Below are 9,692 nucleotides of genomic sequence, written 5' to 3' on the forward strand. Positions count from 1 at the left end.
CAGGCCTGAGCGCTGTCCTTCCTCCGTTGTGCCCGGTGGGAGCTGACAGCCTCTAGGCACGTCTGCTGGACCCTTGGGCTTGCAGGGACACTTGGCTGCTCTCTGGTCCTTAAGCTGCAAACTTTAATTTATGTATTTGTCCTCCCATAAGTTTCTGGTATATAGTGTGCTGTAGCAGCGGGGGATATATCTTCCATCATGGTCCCACCTTTTTGTTTGGTGCGTGTGGGGTTGCTTATGCCCGTTGTGGGGTTGCAGAATGGAGGGATTTTGTGTTCTGTAGGGATGGTACACAGCACCCGTAGGGTCTAGGTACTGGGGAATCCCAGGCTGTTTGCCTGAGGAAGTTTTTGCCTCTGGCTGTGGGTCTTTATATCACGGTGGTGGAGCAGGGGTAAGAGAAAAGGCACTCTGCCTGCTTCTCAGCTGGTGCAGCTCCTTGCCTGACCCGTTTCATGGCTGCTGATACCAGCCAGAGCGTGAGCTGCAGGCACGTTGCTCCTTCTGCCTCTGCTCCAGAGCAGGATCCCCCAGCCAAGGGGTGGGATGGGTGGCCAGGGACAGGACCCTTGTTACCCCCAGCAGGTAGCTCTGATGTGTCTCACGATTCAGACTGTTGGCTGAAAGTGCAAGCCACGTTTAGGAGCATAATCTTCATGGCCCAGTTCAGAAGCTGAGCTGAATTTCCCTGCTCTGAGTGCCCTGCCAAGAGGGCTTCAAGCTCTCTCCCTCCTGGAAAGCACCCTGGGGTGCCACCTGGGCTGAGAGGAGGCGGGAGTATGGAGGAGGTGGGGATGCAAGAGAGAGATGGAGATGAGAGGAGGAGGATGACAAAATGTTAAGGGACAGCGAGGAGAGGAGGTGGGAGCGCAGGCAGAGAGAAGGGGAACGGTGAAGGCAGGGGTGGGGATGGAGGAAGGGTTTCTCATTTCCAAGGGAAGATGGGCCAGGGAAGGGGAAATGGAAAATCAAAGGAGAGATGGAGAAGAAGAGGAAATGGCCAAGGAAAAATAAAGCCACAGCAGTGGTTAGCCTGGGGAGATTTCTTTGCTCGTGCCCCTGGTCTGGTAGTCCTTAGCCCTGGGCGTGCTGCTTGCGGGGCTTTGAGTCACCACTGATACCAGCATCTCTCACCGCACGCCTGGGGAGCATGTCCGGGGCTGCAGCCCGGCCCCGGCCTGCGATGGAGGCAGAATGGTCCACAGCCAGTTTCATTGCCGTCTGCCCGGCGAGGTGGGCTCCGGCTTTGCAAGGACAAGGAGCTGCTTTGGGAACAGTCTGACTCAGGAATCCCGTTTTTTTCTCCCGCTTTTGTTTTGCTGTTCTCTTCCCCCTCCTCCTTTTTCTTTGTCTGCTAATGCACAGCAGATGGGAGGAAATGCCATTTTAAATGCCACAGCATCCTGATGAAACCGATGGGTTATGGCAATCTTGGATGAATCATGGCATTGTTGTGCGTACACGGCCCGCTGCGGCTCGCCTCGCTTGGGCAGCTTTCTGCCTGCAATTTTGCAAATACACTGAGACTCGTTTAGGCGTCCACGCCAGCTCCGTGGCAGGTGCCCTCCAGGACCTGGGTGTTCAAGTCACATTAATTAACTAACCAGCCACATATGTAGAGGCAAAACCGAGCCCGCAGTGCTTTACCAGTGGCGAAACCAGCAGCTAGCTTTGAAACATCTGGTCGGCATTGCCTTTGGGGACATGGGGGTTATAAATTACGCTCAATTCCCATGTTATGTTTATAGGATTTCCGCACAAGGTGCAAGAACAGAATCGAGAGAACCTGACCTGGCGCAGCACAGCCCGCCCTGCCACCTCCAGCTTAGCCCTTGGCCCTTCTGGAATGCTGGGCTGTGTCCCCACGCCTGCCTCTTCCTCGGCCCTACGGCTGGCACAGATCCACAGAGCCAAGGCTGAGAGGGGGTTCTGTGATGTCACTTGCTGGGGCTTTGCTTGGGGTGATCGGATCATTTCACGTAAGCTGTCAGGCAGGCACCAAACAATACTGAGTCAGTTGCTGGCAGCTTGCTGTCAGATAAGGAGCAGCTCAGAAGTGAAAAAAAAAAAAAAGAAAATATATATACACACACATATCCTAACAGTCCCATCACTGAAACTCGTAGCGACCCAGCCCTGTTAGTTTCAAACTAATTAATTGGTGGGAAAAAAGTCACCTCTAAGCCTGCAGCATATAAAGCAGTCTTTTAATTTCAGTAGCTGAAAGAACAGATTTGAGAACTCCAACAAGCTGAATTTGGTTGCAATATGCTTAATTTTAGCAATCTAGATTGGAAATGTACCTCTGGCTATGTCTAACTGGCTGTGTGTCTACTGGCATGGCAGTTATTCAGCACTGGCACTGAAGAACTAGTAGCATTAAGCCATTTAATTTCTCATTTTTTTGGGTTGTAGATCTAATATACATCGATGCAGTGAGCAGAAGGGCTGTTATTATTAATCAACCCCCACCCCAGCCCTGCTTTCCCCCAGGCTCTTGCTCTCATTTGTAAGCGTATCCCTAGTAAAAGGCCTGGCAGCCTCGCGGTGCAGCACGGCCAACACCAGCAGCCGCAACAGCTCCGCTGCGTTTATCCAGATTTCAGCAGCTCTACCTGGGAGGAGAGGGGAAGGGGGCTGTGTTTGCGTTCCCCGAGCCAGAGGTCTGCGGTATTATTTTTTCCCCCGTTGGGTGTCTGTTGCTGCTTTAACTTAAGTCAAAAGCCATGTGGCAGGAGAAGGAGGGGAAGGAGGGAGCGGGAAGAGGCAGGGGCTGCTCGTGCCGCGGTTGTGCTGCGGACCTGCACCGTGGCTTGCGCCTTTCCAGCACCCTGAGCTTTCTCAGCTCAATTCTGACCGGAGCAAAAGCTTCTGGTTAAGTGGCCCAATATGAGCCTAAGAGAGGAGGAACAACCCCTTTTTTTTCAGCAGTGGGCTGCCCCGCTAGCCTGGCTGTATCCTATAACTTCGCCCTGCAACAGTCGGCTCCTGCTCATACTCCCATGCAAACCAGGAGCATTTGCCCCCCAGCTGGGGGGTCTCTACCCCACCGTCCCTGACCATAACCACCACCCGCAGCCCGTTGGTTTGCTCCAAAATCCCCCTGTGCATTATGTCTGGGAGGTTGGGAAAGAGAGGAGAGCTTGCCAGGGCGGGATGGCTGGGCAGAATGGGTCACCCAGAGGGGGCTACGCCGTGAGGAGCATCACTGTGCGGCAGCGTGTCCCACTGCCCTCCCCTGCCCGCACTGTCCTGCCATCGGCACAGCCATGTGCTGGCTGTGGGGGTGCAGCCATCCGAGAACAGGGGAAAAAGGGGAAAAAAAGGGGGAAAAAAAAGCTAAGAATTCGGCCCTCTCTGTCCGAGGGTTTCTGCTTTGTACATTAATGTCCCTTCCTGGTCCCCCTTGTGCCTGACCATGGCAGCTGGGCACGAGGAGAGCACTATTAATGGGCTCTTGATGTGTGTTTATTTTGTTTAGCACATCCCGAGTGCCATGGTGAGAGCTTTAGAGACGTTCATTATGGTGATTGCTTTCCCTGCTTATGAAGATGGAAAAAGCCACAGTGGTTAAGGGAGGGGAGTGGACAGATGCCAGATGCATTAGTGCTCTGGGCAGCCATGGAGGGCCCGTTTGTTAGGTGCTTTGCCTCAGGAGGAGGAGGGTTGTGAAGAACATGGCTTCCCTGTGACCTGCACCCCTTGACCAGGCAGCTGCGGGTTGAGGGTAGACCCACAAGGGACATGAGACCCCCTCAAGGGTCTCCTCTTGTTTGGCAGGGCTCAGTCTGAAGGCAGGGGACACTTGCACAAGCGCATCCAGCACGAGCCTTGCCTCATGCCGTGGTGGTGCCAGCCCTTCCTGGATGCTCACGGCGTGAGCAGACAAGGCCGGGGTGATGGTCCTGCTTACAGCACCCTCATCCTCCAGAAGCCTGAGTGCTGAGCCAGCCTGGCCGGCTGCAGACCCAACGCCTTGGCCCTGCCCGGGAAAGGCAGCCACAGCAGGGGAGGTGGTTCACCCGGTGCAGGCAGATGCCTGCTCATGCCTGCAGTCACATCCTCCCCTCTGGGTCCGTTCCAAGGTGGCTTTCCCCCTCGTGATGGGGGATTTTGCTGTGAGGTGATAGGACACGTGCGTGGTGTGGGAGCCAGCTCAGGCAGAGCCGTGGGTGATGCCCCGTGCCTGCCAGCACAAAGAGGTCCTTCGCCGAGTGGGCGCTGGGCGAACCACCCTTGAGCCATTACCTGCCATTACCACTCTGCCTGCTCCCTGCCAGACAAGGCAGCGGGCAGGACAGAAAGGTCGTGCTCCTGGTATCCAAACCTGCCACCTTTTTCTCTACTGGGGTGGGACACAGCCCCACGCTGGCTCCATCCACGTTCTCCAGATTGACGTAACTTTGATGTACCAGAAAAGCTCAAGTTTCACGCAGGAACAACACGTACACACGTGCTTGTGTAGAAGGAACATGGGAGAGGACCAGGCTTGGACCCGCGATGTGGACAGCAGAGATGGGCTCCTGCAGCAATATTAGTCCCTGTCTTCCCTGCCAGCATTGCCAGAGATGCCTGTTTATGCGCGTATGACAATACACAGGAATTGCAAACAGATTCTTGCCTTATCTTGCTCGAGGGTTATTGCAGTAAAGGGATTTATTTTGGCTTTTCTGCCAAAAAATGTACGCAGAGATTCCACCAAAGCACATATATATGTTTCTCTTGGAAACAGAAAAAACCCCAGTATCCAAAAAAGCCCTGCACTGTTATCAATCTCTGGGGTTTTATCCAAGTTTCATTAGGAATCTGGACGTACTTGAAATGGCTTTCAGATAAAACTGAATGAGTCTCCCTCTTTCTTAGAGGCTGGTGTGGCCTGATTTCCTAGCTGAGATTTGGGTGGGTTGGGAATTGGGTAGGAGATTTCCAGTCACCTAAACTGGGGAGGAAAGAGTGCCTTAAAGCAACCCAATCCGAATGACTCGCAGAGGCTTTCTGTGGCTTGCCGGGAGCGTGGGATGAGTGGGGGCGTCCCAGTCGAGGGAGGCTCTTCCTTGGCCAATATTGAACCAGATGGGCAAGAAATCGCAATTGAGACACGTGACGCATAGGGCAGGAGAGCCGGGAGAGCCGATCCTCCGGGGGTGAACAGCCTCCCCGGAGCTCCTGGGAGCAGAACACCAAGGCAGGGATGCTGGGGCAAGGAGCAGGCTGAAGGCACTCCCCTGCCTTCCCTGGAGCCCGGGTCCTGGATGTGGCCACCTCAAAGCCACAGCAAGCCTGCCAGCCCTTGTAAACCACAAGAGGGTGACAAAGTCCCATCCTGTGCTGTGGTGGCCCTGGACAAACCCAGAGATGTCCCTGGCTAGCAGAGGACAGGGGTTCCTCTTGGACACTAAGCTGGGCTGGGCAACCAGAGGCTCTTGGAAAGTCTTTGCTGAAGTCCTAGATGGGAGAGTGCACTGGCTGGAAATGGGATCCTGGTACTGAGGAGCTGGGGACTTTTTTTTTCCTGCCTGGCTTTACTTAGCATCAGTGCTGGCATCAGCAAACCGTTCCTGTTGCCAAAAGAGGGGGGAACTCCCCAAAATCACTGTAGCAGGCAGGGAAAGAAACCTTGCCCTTGCTCCCTGCTGGTGGTCTAATGTGAAACCCATGTTTTACAGTAATTTTGGAAAAATGGAGAGCTGCTCCCTAACTGTCCTTTATGCTTACTGGGGAGCTGCATGGCCAGCTGGCCCTGCACCTCCTGGTGCTCCAGAGATGCAGGGCTTGGGGACACGGGTTGGTGGAGGAGCCCCCAAACTCAGACAAGGCTGGGATGGAGGCAGCTTCGTGCCACTGCCAAGGATGCTCGAGCAGCATCCGTGCCACCTGGGGTGCGGCGAAGATGCTCCTGCTCCTGCTCCAGCCATGCTCCGGCTGCCCGGGCTGTCACCATGGTGCCGGCGGCTGGTGGCCCTGGGCATGTCACCCCACACAGGCTGCAGCCTCCTCCATGCCCGTGCGCTTGGGCTGCCGGTTGTCTTCTGGCCCCATGGGAAATCTGTTGCAGATGCCAATCCCTGTGGCCTTCCCTGGGGAAAAGCAGTGGTCCCCCCTGCCTCTTCCCTCTCCCGCCTGCCTCCCGCGGCGCTGCGTGGGCAGGGAGCACAGGGCTTCTCGCAAGATGATCTTTGCAATTCTGCTTCTGGAGGGACGATCTGCGTTTCTGAACAGCCGCCTGAGGCACCGTCCAAGACAGAAGATTAAAGTGCTCTGGGAGGCTTCCAAGCCAGGGTTTCATCCTCCTCCTGTCCCAGGAGGCCAGGGCAGCGGGTGTGGGCTTGATAGCATCTCCGGCCATGAGCTCCAGCCCTCTCCCTTGTAACTTCATCCGTCGCTGGGATGGGAAGAGCCTGCAACGCACCAGACAGAAGCGTGGCTCTGCCAACCTCTGATCTTATCTGCTGATGAGAGCGGCTGTCAGGCGGGCGGGGAGCTGGCTGAGCTCCCTGGGAAGGACGGGCTGCCTGGCCGGAGAGCCGGGCACTGTTTTCCCACGGAGCGTGGCTTCATTTTCCCCCTCATTCTTGTTGCAAGAGCGTGTGCGTGCACCAGCGCATGTATGGATATGGGATATTGGGATGTATGCTTGCAAATCCCCTCGCTCCCATCTGTTTCTTATGCTGTTATTGATAGAAGGACAAGGGGGGAGAGTGGCTGTTGCACCCCTGGGTGCTCTGGGGGGTGCCCGTAGGCCAGGGGCGTGGGATGCTGGGGTGCGGCCGTGCAGCGTGATGTGAAGGAGGGTGTGTGTCTGGGTAACACGGGCTCTCTTCTTGCAGCTGCAGCTTCCTCACTGAGTTTATACTCCAAGGAGATTCTTCTATTTTCTCTTGAAATACTAGAAGTAATTAGATGCTGCTTATGAGTAATTGCTTGGACTAAACAGTCTGGTTTCATTTAAGTGGTCAGTATGAAATGCCTCATGATTTGGTAGGAAAAAAAGTAAGAAAGAGCGCTTCTCTCAGCCTCCCAGGAGCTGCCATGGGGTTAAATCCCACCTTTCCTCACCCAGCTGGGGCTCGCTATGAAAACCAGAGGCAGAAAACATCGCCTCTCTCGGCAAGGGCAGTGAAGATGGAAGAAGGGGTCCTTATGGCAAAAACAATGGGACCATGGGGTTTGTCGGGGAACAGCTCATCCCACATTTACCTACAGTCCCACAGCAACACGCAGAAACATTTGCTACCTCTTCCCAAGCCAGAACCATGAAAGCCTAAAGCCAATGTTAACGACTGGCTTGCAACACGCTGAATTTTACAGTCCGTGGTGAAAACTGTGACAGTAAATGCGCCTCGGGCTTCAGTCGTTAAGTTGCCCTCAATACCACAAATATCCCTGCAAATTTCGTGTTGACTTTGGCCGTGCAAATGCCGCGCTCTGTTGCAGTGTTAATGGCAAAAGAGATTTTCGAGGCCTTGGACGCGGCGGCGCTGGTTTGGATGAGCCAGGGAGCGGATGGAGGGAACAGGCTCAGCATAAAATGTTCAGCACATTTTATCAGCTTATCCGATCCGTAGGCAGCTGAAAGAATGCAAGTCAGGCAGGGCGAGAAGAGACTTCCCAACAGGGTAAGCAGGCATTTGGAGCCAGGAGGAGTGTGGGAACTGCACGGGACAAGAAGTTTTGGGACCTGGGGCTGGGGAAGGCTCTGTGCTCGCCCTGCCCCAGAGATCCCAGGCTGCGGGGTAGGACCGCACGAACCCAGCCGGGCTCTCCGGCCGTTCCCGGCATCCCCTGGCCAAGCTCCATATCTGCCCCATTCCTCGTGCCGCTCCCTGGACGTGGAGCCACATCCTGATGCATCCCAGAGACATGATGCCGAGGAGCTGGACCAAGGCTGACCTGCGCAGCCGGTCCCACCTTACCCCTGCAGCCCTGCGCTCCGGTCACCTAGCAACTGCGCATCGGATCGCGCGGCAGCCCTAAATAAATGGTGTTCGGCAGGACCGTGAACCCTGCTGGGCCCCACATCCGCATCCCCACAGCTGGAGGCTCGGCTCTGGCAGCTATGCGGTTGCCAGCCCGCAGCCCGTCACGTGCTCCCGGGGCAGCTACATAATCCGTGTTCAGGCTTCCCCTTTCTCAGATCACCCTGTCATCCCAGATTTAAGCCGGTCCTGTGGCACCCGGTGCACTGGGAACTGCTTTCAGCCTGTTTGAGGATCAACTTCTCCTGGGGGGGGATCCCAGCCCTGCTTTGACTTGGATCCTGGGGCTGGTCTACATCCCTGGCTTTCCTTTAGCGAGGTGTTTAGGGGAGCTGAATATGGGTTATACCTTTCTATTTATAGTTTTAGCAAAGCATGATTGGATTTTGTTCCAGTCATTTTTTATCTTGACTAAAATGTCGGTTTTGAAGACCTATTATTAGCAATTTTGTATAGCTTCTGGATTACTGCAGATAATCATGAATCACCCTCTGCAGTATTGATATAGGTACTTTAAGACTCTCAACAACCATCCTGTAAGTTATGCCTGCGCCTGAGAGCAGAAAACCCTCGACAGTAACGGGTGGGCTTGAAATACGGGGACGGCACTCCAGATCCGGCGTCTGCGGAGCACATTTATCTACCGTCCCTGCGTGCGACAGGAGTCCTGGTGCACGTGCCGTGGCTCAGCTCCAGCTCCCAGCACCAGCCTGGGACTTCATTCCAGCCCCTTCCAACCCATTCCCCACATTTTTCCTTCTTGGTGCCCACGTTTCATTGCAAGGTCCTCCAGAGCTGGGTTTGGTGCTTTCTGTTTTGGTCACCATGTTTCTTTGCTCGATCTGGCGGTTTTACTGGTGCCTGGAGGGCAGCTGCCTGCACTGGAGTGAATACAGCTCGCCCTGACCCACAGCTCTGGGAGGAGACTGCTCCAGGCCCCTCTGCTTTGAAATGAAGTTATTTCCACGTATCAATCTCACCCTGCAGAGTTTGGCTGCAAATGCAATGCTGTCGCCGAAGAATCACTCCTGGAGTTTTCTGTTTGAGTGAAATACTCTGGTGTGCTGCCCGGTAAATTCAGCTGACAGAAACTGGTTTTTCTTCTTGTTATATCGCTCTGTTTCCCATTTGGGAGGGAGGAATCCAAGCTCCGAAGTTTAATCTTAGAGTTCGCCGCCGACGGAGCGCATTGCACAGCTAGGAAAGGAAGCTCTGGTAGGCTCTGGGCACGACTGATGCGGCAGCATGGTCATCCTGGACCTCTGCTCCGCTGGTGTAGGTCCAGAAGTCAGAAAGGTCTCTGGGTTTAAACACGGACCTTCTGGTTTGACTCGTCTTGGGAAGCAATAGTAGCAACTAGGCTGGTGCATTACAAACCCGGGGCAGAGTGGAACGCGGGCGCTGAGCGTTCGGAGCTCCATCCCTTCATATCTTGCTTTCCACCCTGATAAAACGTCTGTGGGCACCCTGGGCCTTCGAAGAAACTTCAAAGGAGGCAGCACACCCTCTCCTGTTAGTGGTGAAGGCTGATGAATAATAGAGTGGACCCACCCACTCATGCTTTAATCTGTCATGTTCTATGGAAATTAAGCCTTTCTCTTACAAGAAGGCAATTTGTGCTCTTGGCATCCTCAGCGAGAAAGAGCTCTCATCTCTCCTGCTGGATTATTGATATCTTTTGTATTAAGTAAGGCAATGTCTAATTGGGCTCTTCGC

Source organism: Phaethon aethereus, assembly GCF_964289735.1.
Source record: "Phaethon aethereus genome assembly, chromosome: 14".
Lineage (NCBI taxonomy): Eukaryota > Metazoa > Chordata > Aves > Phaethontiformes > Phaethontidae > Phaethon > Phaethon aethereus.